Source organism: Musca domestica, unplaced genomic scaffold, assembly GCF_030504385.1.
Source record: "Musca domestica strain aabys unplaced genomic scaffold, Musca_domestica.polishedcontigs.V.1.1 31, whole genome shotgun sequence".
Classification (NCBI taxonomy): domain Eukaryota; kingdom Metazoa; phylum Arthropoda; class Insecta; order Diptera; family Muscidae; genus Musca; species Musca domestica.
In genome coordinates this window covers 1,217,501-1,233,378 of record NW_026712309.1, presented here as the reverse complement: position 1 = coordinate 1,233,378, position 15,878 = coordinate 1,217,501, and the positions used below count along the sequence as shown (strand labels likewise).

The 15,878-nt window shown below is 35.8% G+C and overlaps 1 long non-coding RNA gene across 1 annotated transcript in view; it reads right to left on the bottom strand.

The window, feature by feature from the left end:
• LOC101900233 (uncharacterized) overlaps nt 1–15,878 on the bottom strand; it is a 329,862-nt gene that overhangs the window by 299,182 nt on the left and 14,802 nt on the right. Inside the window, exon 2 of the long non-coding RNA XR_009342681.1 lies at nt 11,292–11,317. This is a non-coding gene — a long non-coding RNA (uncharacterized LOC101900233). The remainder of the gene's footprint in view (nt 1–11,291; nt 11,318–15,878) is intronic.

Below are 15,878 nucleotides of genomic sequence, written 5' to 3'. Positions count from 1 at the left end.
GAATGGTAATGTTCTGGAATGGTTGGAAGCGTTTTTATTCTTTGTGTGTGTGTGTGTGCGACGTCTGTGAGTGTTTGTTCATTATTTGCCATTTTTCTGTTAATATGACAAATGATTCTGTGTTCCATATATTTGGTTGACGGTTGCTGTTATTGTTGTAATATTCATGGGAAAAACGTACATGTTTACCTTGTCAAGTGAGAAAACTTCTATGGGAATTATGAGCTTTAAAGAGGGAGATACTAAAGAATCAGCCATTGCAATTGATAAGGAAAACGAAAATGATCATAAATATAGTTATCATCCCAGAATTTTTGAAGATATAGCTTTCCTGGGATATCTAATTAAAATATATCCATGCAAAAGAACCAAAAATAAATATATCCCCAGTTTATGATACTTGAGTATACATGATTTTTTAAAGGTGCAGGCGCCGCCTGCACCATTAAGACCGTCCATCTCGTACCGTCACTGGCTACTCGGTATAACTATGTTCATACTAGGTCTTCGGCGTCGGGAAATTTTTTGATTAGCCTCAGACTTCAGTCCAAATTTTTCAAAGTGGATATTCAGAATCGACTCGGAAATATAATTCGGTTAAGATATTACATATAGCTACGAAGCCAATATAAAGCTTTCAGACGGAGGGTATAAAAACCACCACCATTTTACGGAGCGTATATTAACTTTGTAATTCCGTTTGTAACTCCTAGAAATAATTATGTCATACACAACAACGTATATATATTCTTGATAAGCGTAAAATATTAAGTCGATTTAACGATGTCCATCTTTCTAGGTGTCTTTCTGTTGTAAACTCGCTATTTTTCGAAAAAATTGAAATAGAAGGCTAACATTTTGCACACATTTGTATTTTACCTGCGATTGGGTCATATCGGTCCACGTTTTCATATAACTGTACCTCTCAATATTCGGTATTTTGATGATTTTAACGACATTATAAACCGAATTTGTTTTGAATTTCATATTGGTAGATCTTAATTGATACTTCAACCATCGGCAGAAAATTGTCCATGCAGGATCACATCTTTGTATAACCCATATATAACGGTGCCTGCCTTTTTCGGTATTTTGATATTAGCGGCATTATTCATTATACCCTACAACACTATGTGTTGGGGGTATTATAAGTTTGATTGGCCCAGAATTTATGTAACACCTCGAAATATTTACTACCATATAGGAAAGTATATATGGATCTTCCTAGCTCGCCGAGCTGAATCGATCTAGCTATGTATGTCCGTCCGTCCGTCTGTCCATATTAATTTCGTATGTAGCTAGAGTTTAGGGCGGGGAAGAAGCCTACCAATTAGGGTGGTCATCGGATAATATTTAGCGGGTAAAATAGACCATATCTTTTGTGTTGAAAAAATTCAACATTTTTCATTAAACCGCGAATATTTTAAATCCTGGCGAAATCACGAAGCCATGACAAGGTTACTTCTGACCTTTACATTGATGTTAACATCCAACAAATCGGATATATAGCAAAATATGTGCGATATGTATGTCTATCAAAGAAGATATGCTTGAAAGATCTCTTATAAAATCGACAGTTCTCATTAATTCAGAATGGCATCTTGGCAGGAAACAAAAAACGTATCAGGATATCATATACAGATCGCATTTATGGGCCGATCCTTACGAAATTTTGCATGGGGATAAGATGAGGGTCAGAATAGAAGCCTACTCTTTTTGGAGATGATCGCAATATATTTAGGGGTTGAAATGAACCAAAAACTGCAAAATTGTCAGCAGGTCGTAATTATCGCCCGATCCTCACGCACATTTGAATGGAGGTTAACGGACATTGCAAAAGCCAAATAGTTTTGGATGGCCATCCAAAAATATTCAATGTGTGAAATAGTTTGCCAACTTTTGTAGACAAAATACGAAAATGTCCATTCCAGTGACTTTTTGGAGAGTTCACAAATACAGGAAAGACGCATTTCTCACTATTTCGTTAACGCTGATTTCGTGGAAGAATATAGTCAAATGTCTGTATCTCATATAGATGCGTTTCAGTCAAAAACCAATAATAAATATTAATCTTTTGCCACTTCTGAGAGATTATAGGTCTTTGGGAAATATTGGTTCCAGATCTAGGAAGACCATTTAAGTGCAACGTCTACCAATAAATTGGAAATGTACAAATTAGTCTAAGTTGCTATTATTCGAAAATTAGAGAACGAAACCTCATGGTTTTCTTTTATTATTTGTCACAATATATTGTGGAATTCTGTCGAGTATTTCGCCTATAAAAACAGTATGGTTTATTATAGTGTTGTAGGGTATTCAACGGTCGGCCCCGCTCGACTGTAGACTTTGCTTACTTGTTTTAAATTAAGTATTTGAAGGTCCTAATGGGTACTACAGCCTATGACAAAAATGTTTGTATGCATGCCCTTGTCTTCGTATTGCTTCCATATTACGGTTTTCATTTAAACCGCATTTTTCGACGCAATTGTTTTAAAGTTTTTCAATTTCCTTCCAAATGGTGGAAGGTATTAAAACTTAGGATCATAGGTGATTCTTTACTTGCTAAAATTCTTGTCTTTTCCTGTCTTTTGTGTCTCGTACCATTGCTCGTTACCGTGATACTGGTAGCGTAGCCCGACGTCAAGGAAATTGACGGAAGAAAACAGCAATATCAGCAGAAATGGTTCGAAAAGTAAAAAAGCGACTTGATCGAAACCCGCGTCGCAGTGGCAAAAAAATGGCTGGTGAGCTGAACATATCGCATTATTCCATTCGGCAAATATTGGAAAATGAGCCATTGAAATTTCAAAAAAGCAAGAACTTACACCGCAACATTAAGAAAATAGACGCAAAGAGTTGTTTCGCTTGGCCGAAAGTGGTGAACTGCCGAATTTTGTTTTCTCCGATGAGAAAACATTCGTTGTCCGGCAGAGAGATCATCTGAAATTTGCACCTTCGATCTCAGCACGTGCCACCCAAGAATGGTTACAAAATGAGGTTCCTCGCTTCATTTCCAGCGTACAGTGGCCACCAAAATCTTCGGATACCAATCCGTTGGACTATTGTGTTTGGAGTATTTTGGAAAGCAAGGTTGGCACTAAAAAATACCAAAGTGTCGATCACCTCTAGCAAGCGCTTCGCAGGGAATGGGCCAAAATACCGCAGAGCAATATTCGGGCAGCGTGTGACGATTTCATTGGCCGTTTGAAGGCCATAATTCGTGCCAAAGGTGACTAATTCGAACAAATCTAAATCTATTCTAAAATTTGATGCTATTTCCGACATTTGTTTGCTTTTAGTCAATAAAATTTACAAAAAAAAATAAAAATAACGGCTTTTGACCTTGTTTTTTTACTTCACCCTGTATATACCCTCCATACTATATCATATAAAGTGGAAAAAGTAGTCAATGTAGTCCAAACCTGACACGTCGTAATACTTACAACCAAGTAAGGTCAGATGCGAAGTGGGCAATATTGCTCCACCCCATTCGGTGTCTCATATATATACATACATATAAGTATTATTATGGACCCAATTGGATCGTCGAACTCCTATATCCTGAAATGGATACCTTGAACAGACAATTACGGTCTCAAATCGAATAAAATGTAGCAGGAAAAATTGTATATACCCTCGTATGGAATAAAGCTAAAGTCTGGAAATCGAAGATTTTTCTTTTAGAAACTAACCTCTGTAACCACTTCAGCCGCCGATAACCTAGAGGAACCTCTATTTTTAGTCTTTAGTCTATACCTACTCAGAATCCAATAATCAGTTTCAGTTGAGAAATTTATGCAGAGGAGGTTTATTTTTTCCAAGACCTAAAATTTGGTTTTTATATGCATCTAAATCGGAAGATATCGTTATATGCAGTTTATGTCAAGTAATGAGTCAATATTGGACCTCTAAGCTGATTTGGCTGTACACTTTGGCTAAAACACCCAATGCGCTGGAAATGCGAAAATACTGATATTACATGGCGGCAATACCTAAGACTGGATCGATATAGCCCAATTTCTATAATAGCAATAAAAAATATATACAAACTGGCAAATTTAGAAGCCCTTTATAATAAAGAGTAGCCTCCATCCTGATTTCAGCAGATAGACATAGAAACTGTCCTAACATTTACAATTTATAATTAGTAGAAGTGGAGGAGGTGGTGGAGTGTAAAAACGTCCTCATTAACAAAATTGATCTCAAATTCGATTATGCTGCTGTCCTTCTCCTCCAGGAAACTTTTCGTGCCTCATTATTGTTGCCATCGTAGCATTAAAAACAAAGCCACCGCGCCACCATTGACGGTCAGCAATTTAATGTGGTTTATGGTGTCTCATTCTTCATTGCATGGGAAAACCTCATTTCTCCAAAGCTGAAAATAAGAAAGGATGTCAGGTTCCTTTTTCCTCTGTTCTCTTCTTCGTCTTCAACTTCGCGTTGTTCCGTATCATTTGGGTAATGTCCTTCCATCTTTCTCACCCCGTTTTTTTTTTTTGTTTCCTATTTTACTTCATGGACTTCCTTCAAGGAAATTTTGTTGGCATCAACAATAAATAAATTCCTTTTTGTTGGCTTTAGAAATGTAATTAAAAATATGGTGTCCTAGTTTGCCCCGAAAAAAAAAAAACGAAAATCGAGAAACAAAACCAAAGGACGAAATAGTTGTTGTTGTTGCCGTTTTTTAACAAATAAAAACAAACAACAATGACAGACAGCCAAATACACCCAGAATGGAGCGAGCGAGCTAGCATACAAACATGCAGCTGCAGCAGCAGAGCCAGTATTAAGAAGGACAAAGCCGTTTTAAAATACAAACAAAACTGATGAACGGGCCAAAACTTATGTAAACAAACCACTAACCAAGTTTACAAATTGCTGTTGTTATCATTGATTGCAGGGCCGGCCATCATGGCATATGTAGGCATATTTTCCCCCGCAAAAGGAACTTTTGGCAAGCGGGCGAGGGGAGAAAACGAATTTTGACCATATGTGTAGCATGAGGATTTTGGGGCGAGGGGCCTGGCCGACTAGACTATGTATTATATATGCAATTTCCTTTTAACCTTTAACAAATTACATTGACAAAGGCCTATAGTGCCAAAGAACAAAAGTACAGAAATACCCGAAACCCAAACAACAGACTGGCTGACATATCTAAATTTTATGGACAAGCGGGGGGTGGGGGACTCCCACTTCACCACAAAAAACCATTTGAAGAAGACCCCAGCTGTCACATTGGCACCATTTGCCAAAATTAAACGAAAAATGTTTATGTTAGGCATTGCCATACCCCTCTGCATTTGTTTCCTTTGCTCTTTTTTGTTATTTGTTGTTCTTCTTATCCTTGTGGTTACTTTGTTTATGTCCTTACCCCCATTCCCCGCACACATTTCACTTGAAGGACATAATCAGAATCTACCTAGATTTATGACTGTGTCCCATTTCCTCCATTTCCCCAAAAAACAGCATTTGTTGTTTTGGCGTGTCTAGAAAAGCAGGTCATTACTATGATATTATTGCGCCAAAATTTGCCTAAATTTTCACCAAGAGATAATATTTATCCACGGCTTTAGTTTGCTGGAAAAATATAACAAAAATACAGACAACAACACACGGTCGTATGGAGGAAGTTGTGCCAACAGTTTTCTTTTTTTTTTGAGTAGACGTTTAAAAAAACAAATGGATGTTTATGAATTGTGGCGATTGGGATAGGTAGTTTTGGGAACGAGGGTATATATTTCCAAACATGTTGGAGCTTCAAATAAGTAAAAAAAATGTTAAGTCCTGTCGGACCAAACTTTGAATATCTTGTATCATTTGGAAAGACACACATTTTAGAATATGTATACAAGAAAGGCCCAGTATTCAAGCGGTATATGTGTTCTTTCAAATGGCAAAAGCTTTCAATTGAAACAGAGGCAAAAAGTGTCGAATTTTATTTATATTCCAATTAAGAACTCTCAACAGAAAATTTAAAGGAAAGGCAATAAAAAAATGTACCGAATACACAATACAATACAAAATACCGAATATCGGGGATATAGTTATATGGGACCTTTACAAATACTATGATCTATGTAGAAAATTTGCCACTAGTCGGGATTTTAACTAAAATTAAAAAAAAAAAAAAAAAACATAATTAAAAAATTTGTCTGCAATAAAAAACAAGTAACAAAGCAGCTAAGTTCGGCCGCATCGAACTTCCAACGTCCTCCATCACTTGGAGGTAACTTTAAAAAATTCAAAAAAAAAAACTGTCAAAAAATACCCCTTAAATGAAAACCTTAATTTGGGGGTCATGTAAAGTGGTGGACCTCCATAAGTTTTCTGTCATAGGTTGTAGTACCTATTACGAACTTCAAATACGAAATTTGAAACAATTCCGGTCCTTATGTCGCTAAAATCATCAAAAATACGGATTATATGGGGCTATATGAAGACCTAAAACTGCATATGTAATTTTTTCATAAGCTATAGCACCCATTACGAGCTGTAAATATGAAACTTGAGACTATTCCGCTCTATAATGTCACTAGCATCATTAAAATACCGAATATTTGGAGGTATTGTTGTATGGGGACTTTACAAAAATCTGGGGCTGGGGACTTTACAATATAATAACATACAATTTTCTGCCAAAGAAAGCGATATCCATTGCGAATTTCAAATACCGATTTTAACACAATTAAAAAAAAGAAAATACAACCGAAACCACCAAAATACTGAATATCAGGAGGTATTATATGGGGTCTATAGCAGAAGTTGGCCCATATGAGTAGATATTTGGAAATATATTTGCACCCCAATGGGAATTAATTGCCAATTTACAGCGAATTCAGTTAAAAAATATGACCAAATCCCAAACAATACTTTAAAACCAGCTATACAGTTGTGTGATGGCTTTACAAATACTTGGCGATACATTGCTCGTTTTCAATTACAACCAATATGGAAAAGTCGCCACTATGCATACTTAGAAAAGCTCCCGTAACAAAAAAAAACTTCATGTAGATTATACCACATATCAACATTTGGCTTTAGAGCTGTTATAGTTGATGAAACATAGATATATAGGAGCTATAGCTATATCTGAACCGATTTTCTCCAAATTTGATGTACTTGCTTCTAGACTGAATTCGGTCGGACGTAGCAAAATTCAGGATTGGTTGACAGATATTGGCCATTTGGTGCACATTTTACCCAAAATCTGTGGATGATATATGGGAGCTATATCCAAATCTAAAGAGATCTTGATGAAATTTGGCAGAGATATTTCTGGGCTGTATCTGATATCAAATATCATTGTTGTCGAATGCAAATTACGAATGTGGGAACTTAAACACCAAATCGTATGAAATATATATATAAGACCTATAGCTATATTTGAATCAATTTTCTCCAAATTTAATGTACTTGCTTCTAGACCGAATTTTGCCGGATGTAACAAAATTCAGATTTTCTTGACAGATATTGGCCATTTTGTGCACAATCGGTTCGGTTAAAGATATATATATATATATATATATATATATATATATATATATATATATATATATGGGAGCTATATCCGAATCTGAACAGATATTGATGAAATTTAGCAAAGGTATTTCCGAGTTCTATAAGATATCTGGTACCAAATATCATTGCTGTCGAATGCATATTACGGATTAGAGGGACTGAAACACCAAATCGGATGAAACATATGTATGGGAACTATAGCTATGTATGAACCAATTGTCTCCGAGTTCGATGTACTTTCTTCTAGACTAAATTCGGTCGGATGTATCAAAATTCAGGTCTTTTGGACTGATATTGGCCACATGGTGCACTAATAACCCGAAATCGTTTGAAGATAAATGTGGGAGCTACATCCAAATCTGAACCGATCTTTCTAAAATTTGGCCGAGGTATTCCGAGCTCTATAAGATATCTGGTACCAAATATCATGGTTGTCGAATGCACATTACGAATGTGAGGGACTTAAACACCAAACCGGATGAACCATATTTATAGAGCTATAGCTATATCTGAAACGATTTTCTCCAAATTTGCTTTTAGACTGAATTCGGTTGGATGTGCCAAAATTCAGGTCTATTGGACTGATATTGGCCACTTGGTACTTGGTGTTAAACCGAAATCGTTTGAAGATATATGTGGGAGCTATATCCAAATCTGAACCGATCTTTATAAAATTTGGAAGAAATAGGTCATTTGGACTAATACTGGCTATTTGGAGAATAATTAACCTGAAATCGATTAAGGATATACATGGGAGTTATATCTGAACTGATGTTAACAAAATTTGATACACTTATGTCGGAGCTGTATCTGACATCTGGAACCAAAGATCATTGTTGTGGAATGCATATTATACATGTGAGGGACATAAAACCCCAAATCGAATGAAACATATATATGGGAACTATAGCTATATCTGAACCGGTTTTCACCAAATTTGATTTACTTACTTCTGGACTAAATTCGGCCGGATGTGCCAAAATTCAGGTCATTTGGATTTATATTGGCCGTTTAGTGCACAATTAACACGAAATCAGTTGAGGATATATGGGAGCTTTATCTAGATCTGATCCGATTATCACCAATTTTAAAAGGGTTCGCCCTTTTCCCAAATAAATATTGTTTGGAAAATTTTATCTCAATCGGATAATAAATGCGACGTGAATTTTGTTTAGAAAAATACATTAGACGGACAGACGAACTGACATGCATAAATCTACTCAGAAATTGACTCTATGAAGATCCTCAAAAGTAAATATGGGTCTATCTCGCTTCCTTCTCCATGTTACAAACAAAAACATAAAGACATAATACCCTTGCCACTATGTGGTGCAGGGTACAAATACGAGCTAGCTTATACTTTGTCAATTGTATGTGAGACGCTCGACAAAGATGTGAAAAGTCGAAGAAATTCTATTCTGATTTAGAAATGTTTGTTAATCTGAATCTAGTTCTAGTTCAACTAGGAATAGTTCAACTAAACGGATTCGGTTTTGCTCAAATATATTTTAGGTCTTAAGAAAATTTCAAATTGTGCATGGATATAAATCGATTTTCGTCACATTATTCAACCTAATTGTCTATAGCTCTCTTTTGGTAATCCCAAATTCTATAAGTTATACTTACTAAGAAGTGTTTATTAAGGACCAAATTTTGGTATATCCATAACGATACGTGGCCACCGGTTTTAAATAGGTTTATGCAGGTTTTCGATCCGAATTAGCTGTTGATAGGTATTTTTTGTTTCTAGACCCTCTCTAGTACCTAATAAGCACCGGTCCTACTAGCGAAACATAGAAAAATTCGACATATTTATATAGCCCCCATATAAGGGTAACTCCCAATACTTGGCCATATTTTTAGAAGAATTTTCTGTAATTCTCTAGCAAAATATGATTGGCATAAGTGTAGTCTAGACCCCTTAAATCGTCCCCCGCAACTTAAAACATTTTTGAGATTTATTCTACATTTACTACAAAAACTGCATTTAGTAGTTGAAGGTATTAATTGCTAATAATGTTTCTTTCAAACACTTATTAATATGGATCATCGCCTAAAAAAGAAATCAGGACCTACATATCTGTATCACTCTGATAGAAGTAATGTTGCTTATTCACATCACTGTGATTCAGAAATATGGCTGTCAATTTAATTAATTAAGGCTCCACTGTCTGTAAACGGTTTTGATTTTAAGTTTTCATTTTGGTCAGAATTTTCGCATTTCGGTCTTTCTATGGGAATAATATTTTCTCGATAAAATTGTAATAATTGTAACTAAAAGGAATATGCCGATCTAAAGAAGTCTAGATATTAACATTGTATTTTTCAAACAAATTTTAATTTCATACTCTTTAGACCTTTTCTTGCAGGTAAATTTAAACTAAAGTCATTTATTTGGTGGAGAAACGATTCAACTATATATTCTGTTGTTTTGGAGTTTTTAGCAAATTAATTTCACAGTTTCTCCTGCATTTTAGTTGTTTTTGTACTCAGTAAAAGGGACTTTTTTAATAGACATATTTTATATCGATCACTTTCTCATACAGAAATTGCTTCATTCATTGCCAACATTGGAGTTCTACCAATGATTGTCCGTATTAAAGTTTCCCCTTTCTTTCAACTCTCTATTAAAAATTTTCAACAGAGGTCTACGTTTCGGTTGTAAGTGCCTCAAATGGGAAATTATAAGACATTCATATCATATCATTGCGTCAGTCTCCTAGGACCTTAGCTCGTCGTTAAAAACAGTCTGTACTACATAAACCCTGCCCTTGTTGTTTTGAAAATAAAAATATGTTATTAATCCAAAGCTATAATTTTTACCACCTACAACCTAACAAAAGCTTTTCGTTTGCAAACGGTCATCGAAAAAAGAGAACACAACATGCATTCGTTCAATTTCCCATTTAAATTATTCAAGGAGGACATTAAAATTATGTCATTCAAGTTTTGTGTATTGTATAGCTGTCACATGACACTTGACATAAAAAGAAAACAGGAAGACAACAACAACAACAAAAACACATGGCTGAAAACCTTTTCCTCCTCCTTGCCATTGCAATCGAAGAAGCCAAAAAACATTCACCCAAAACTGAGTGTAGTAATAAAAAACAGATCCATATTTTGCCAAGCCTCAGCCAAGGATGTCAACATCATTCTAAAATTTTATGAGCCTATAAAAGCGGAAGTGAGCGTGGCCACAGACAAATCTTGTTGCCGCCATACAAGTACCGCATAGGCGACGGCCATCAATACAGCATCGACAACTGAGTTTTCTGGTTTTCAATTATTTTTTTCTTAAAGTTTATATATTTTTTTAGATTTTCCAACTTCCACCTCCTTTACTCTGTAGTTTTTTGTAATGGTTTTTTTTTCTCAGTTATATTATTGTAGTCGCAACGTTTTGCCGGTTTTTTTTTTTTTGGTAAAGGATTGTTCCAAAAGAGAGAAAAAAATACATATTTTTTATAGATTTGATTTTGCTGGCCTTTTTCCCAGTTGTTTGCTTTCCTCTTCGAATATGTTTTGGGAAAAATTATGACCAACAATAATGTTGGTCCTGCCTTTACCTTACTATTTTTTGCGAAAAAAAAATTATTGGAACGGATGAAAGGAAAAATGGGAAGGGGTAGCAATTTATGTCGGAAAGATTTTAAATATCAGAATATTTAATAGTACTTTGTAAGGTAAAATAGGGATATCTGAAATTGGGTGGAGATTTTAGCAATTCCCATTGATATATTAACATTTTTTACTCAATTTTCACCTACCTTTTAATAATCGTCATGTTCAAAATCTGAAAAATAAATGAAAATTGTCATTAATAATCAAAAATACACATATGAAATGTACAATTATAATTTAAAAATTTTAAATAAGGATGAGATGAAAAAACTGCAACCAAATTCAGACTGCTGTCATTTCTAAGCCATTCGTCCGACAGCAAATAAAATTATTCCAGTGAAAGTTCTTTATATTGTTTACAAGCGTACAAAAGCATTTTGATGGGAATTTTCCAGAAAAAAAGTTATTGGTGATGGAATTCAAGCGTGATAGTGTGATTTCTTTATATTTGGCTGGAAAACCACAAGTGGCTATCGTTAGAGCACTCCAGCATTTAAATGTGAATAAATCTTTTGTGTCTCGTAACATCGCCCGTTACCGTGATACTGGTAGCGTAGCCCGACGTCAAGGAATTGGACGGAAGAAAACACCAACATCAGCAGAAATGGTTCGAAAAGTAATAAAGCGACTTGATCGAAACCCGCTTCACAGTGGCCGAAAAAGGGCTCTTGAGCTGAACATATCGCAATATTCCATTCGGCAAACATTGAAAAATGAGCTCGGGGCAAGCCATTGAAATTCCAAACCGTGCAAGAACTTACACCGCAACAGAAAAAAAAAATAGACTCAAAAGAGCTAATAAGTTGCTTCGCTTGGCCGAAAATGGTCAACTGCCGAATTTGGTTTTCTCCAAAGAGAAAACATTCGTTGTCCATCAGTTTGTAAACAAACAAAATGATCGGGTTTACTTGCCAAAGAGATTAGCTGAAAATGTGCACCTTCGGTTGGCCATCAGAATTCATGCGCCGGCCTTGGTGATGATGTGGGCCGCCATAACAGCCGATTGTCGCACTCCGCTCGTATTAATCGACCGTGGCATCAGAATAAATGCCGAATATTATCGTGAAAATATTCTGGAGGGTGTATTAAAGCCTTGAGCACACAAACATGTTGGCCGCAGACCATGGACATTCCAACAGGACTCAGCACCCTCCACCCAATAATTGTTACAAAATGAGGTTCCATTTCCAGCGCACAATGACCACCAATATCTCCGAATACCAATCCGTTGGACTATTGTGTTTGGAGTATTTTGTCGATCACCTCAAGCAAGCCCTTAGCCGGAAATGAGCCAAAATACCGCGGAGCAAATTTCTGATGCAAATTTCTGATGCTATTTCCGACATTCTTGCTTTCATTTAATAAAATTTAACAAGAAAAATACCCTCCATCATTTGAATACTCTCCACCATTTGGAACAAATTTGGCAATTCTCAAAAACAATAAAATCTATTAAAAATTCTGTTTAAATCTAAAAGATACAAAATGTAGATATTACATTAGGGTCTATACGACGCCATGGACCTGCACAGGTAACTTTTGTTATAAGCCATTACATATTCAATTGCGAAACTTAAAAAAAATCTGTGAATAATGTCGCTAAAATCATCAAAATAGCGAATATCGAGAGGTATCGTTATATGGGTGCTATACGAAGAAGTCGACCTGCACAGAAAATTTTCTGGATTAGGCTGTAGTATCTATTACGAACTTCAAATATCAAATTCGAAACAATTCCGGTGAATAATGTTGCGAAAATAATCAAAATACCGAATATCGGGAGGTACAATTATATGTTATCTACAGCAAAACGTTGTCCTACATGACCCATTTTCAATACCAAAAGTCCGGCAGACATAATGTACATTCGAGCGAAATTTTATCAATCTACTTAATTTCGTTCGGAAGCTAGAGTGATTTCCGAAGACGGATAGACGCATGGACATCGCTTAATCGACATAGAATTTTGTGCTGATCAAGAACGTATATACTCTGTGGGGTCTAAATCCTACATTTCGAGGTGTTACAAACGGAATGACAAACTTAATATGACCTCCATACTATGGTGGAGCGTATATAAAGTAAAACTCAAATATCGGTTTATGCAAAGAAAATATTTTACGATATAGAGAGATATCGAAAAATAGTTATTTTAGCCCAAAACATCTCTTCTCTTTACTGTCTATTACTCCATTTACTGCGACGCATTTTGAAATCCATGTATAACCATAAGGCGCTCAAAGCACAACTTTTATGTAGCATACATTTAGGCCTTTCAACATTTGCACACAAACTACGGTCGCTATTTAGTATATGTAACTTTTTTTTATGATTGTAGATGGATGCATTATCCCATAGTTTTTTATTGTCTTTCTTTTGTTTTGCTCTTTCGTTCGCATTGCCATTCTTGTAGGAAACATGAAATGAATTTAAATACGTTTTTCTTGTTCCGTACACTAATGGAATTGTATCTGCTAAAATATGCACATATAATTACATGCGAAAAAAAACAGTGAGGTAACAGAACAGAACGAAGAGAGTTCAAAAGAAAAGCTATTTCAAATACACGCATACACACACAAAACTTAGGTATGTTTGGAAAGTTTTGAGTTTTAAAGAAAGTGATTTCCCTAAAACACATTTGGCGAACATTTTATTAAGGACCATTGTTAATAAGGATTTTTGTTTTCAAAATAGTGCCGCCAAAAACATGGACGTGATATGCATATGTAAGTGGCTCGACATGACAAACAAATGTTAACAAAATGTAAGTTTTTGAAAGGGCAGTTAAAATTATATCAAATGTGAAGATGCCTTTTATGGGGTATCTAAAATGTAACGCACATGTGGAAAAATCTCCTCCATTGCTCAACCCAACACATGACAATGTTGTGAGCCAAGCCTTTGTAAAACATTTTCCAGAGGTTTTTCTACAAACGTAACCAAGTAAGGCAAATTTTACCTAACCTCTCTGGGAGGAAGTGATGTCGCTTGAATAAGCAGCCCACACACGCAGTGGCCGAAAAATGGCTCGCGAGCTGAAACTATCGCAATATTCCATTCGGCAAATATTGAGAAATGAGCTCGGGGTAAAGCCATTGAAATTACAAAAAGTGCAAGAACTTACATCGCAACAGAAAAAAATAGACTCAGAAGAGCTAAAGAGTTGCTTCGCTTGGACGAAAGTGGTGAACTGCCGAATTTGATTTTCTCCGATGAGAAAACATTCGTTGTCCAGAAGTTTGTAAACAAACAGAATGATCGTGTTTACTTGCCAAAGAGGTCAGCTGAAAATGCGTACCTTCGGTTGGCCATCAGAACTCAAGCGCCGGCCATGGTGATGGTGTGGGCCGCCATAACAGCCGGTGGTCGCTCTCCACTCGTATTAATCGGCATCAGAATAAATGCCGAATATTATCGCGAAATTATGCTGGAGGCTGTATTAAAGCCTTGGGCACGCAAACATTTTGGACGCAGACCTTGAAGATTCCAACAGGACTCAGCACGCGCCACTCAAGAATGGTTAAAAAATAAGGTTCCTCGCTTCATTTTCAGCGCACAATGGCCACCAAAATCTCCGGATACCAATCCGTTGGACCATTGTGTCTGGAGAATTTTGGAAAGCAAGGTTGGCACTAAAAAATACAAATGTGTCGATCAGCTCAAGCAAGCGCTTCGCCGGGAAGGGGCCGAAATTCTGCATAGCAACATTCGGGAAGCGTGTGACGGTTTTATTGGCCATAATTCGTGCCAATTCGAAAAAATTTAAACTTATTCTAAAATTTGATGCTATTTTCGACATTCTTTGCTTTGGCCTCGCAATGAAACGCCATTTGATATTTATGGTCCTTAGCGAGTAGAAGATTTTAGTCCATATTAGATGTTTAATATGTGTATGATCTCTCTCACAGAAAAAATACTCAGAAACCTATTGAGAGAGAATTTTCTCTCCCACGTACAAATGTTGGAAAAAGTTATGGAACAACATTCAGTAAAATCCAGCACTCAAAATAGGTGACCTTAATAAGCTGATGATACCGAACGATTTGTACTAAGGCATTCTTAAAATTAAACATTTGCAAACTATCAGTGACTCAACTGTCAAAATTACTCTCTTCGAAGATAAAGCGTGGTTTAATTGAATGTAATTTTCATTTTTCATTTTTTCTCCTTCTCACCTTTTTTCCGTTTTTTAAATTTCCTTTAACTTTTCCATTCCCTAAAAGTTAAAAGACCACAGTAAACTATCATGCATCTCTTATATATATTGGAAAATAAACCCGCCAATCGAAAATATGTTTAATTTCATTTAGTTTATAAAGCTATTAATTTCAAATAACATTTTCCAAGAAAAACAAAAACAATAGTTTATGGCGGTAGTATTTCCAATTCTATCTCCGAATCATCGATCTCTTTCTCTTGTCTCTTCTCTTTCCTTCAATTCATTTCTTTTTATTAGTCAATTAAAACAGCTGTCGCTGCAAATTTCCTATGTTTCATCCCAAGTAATTAACCATATTTTAAGAGATTTTATTGTTTTGAATTTATTGGGATGTTGGTTCGAACGTTCCTTGGTTTGGTCATTCGATTTCAATAGATGCTCTTCCAATCGCTTTTCCTTCCCATCGAGGAGAAACAAAAAAAACAACAAATTTCAATGATTCCGTACTTTACTCGCTGCTCCTCCACCATAAGACATTTATTTGTGGCACCATAACTGTCGAGTGATGATA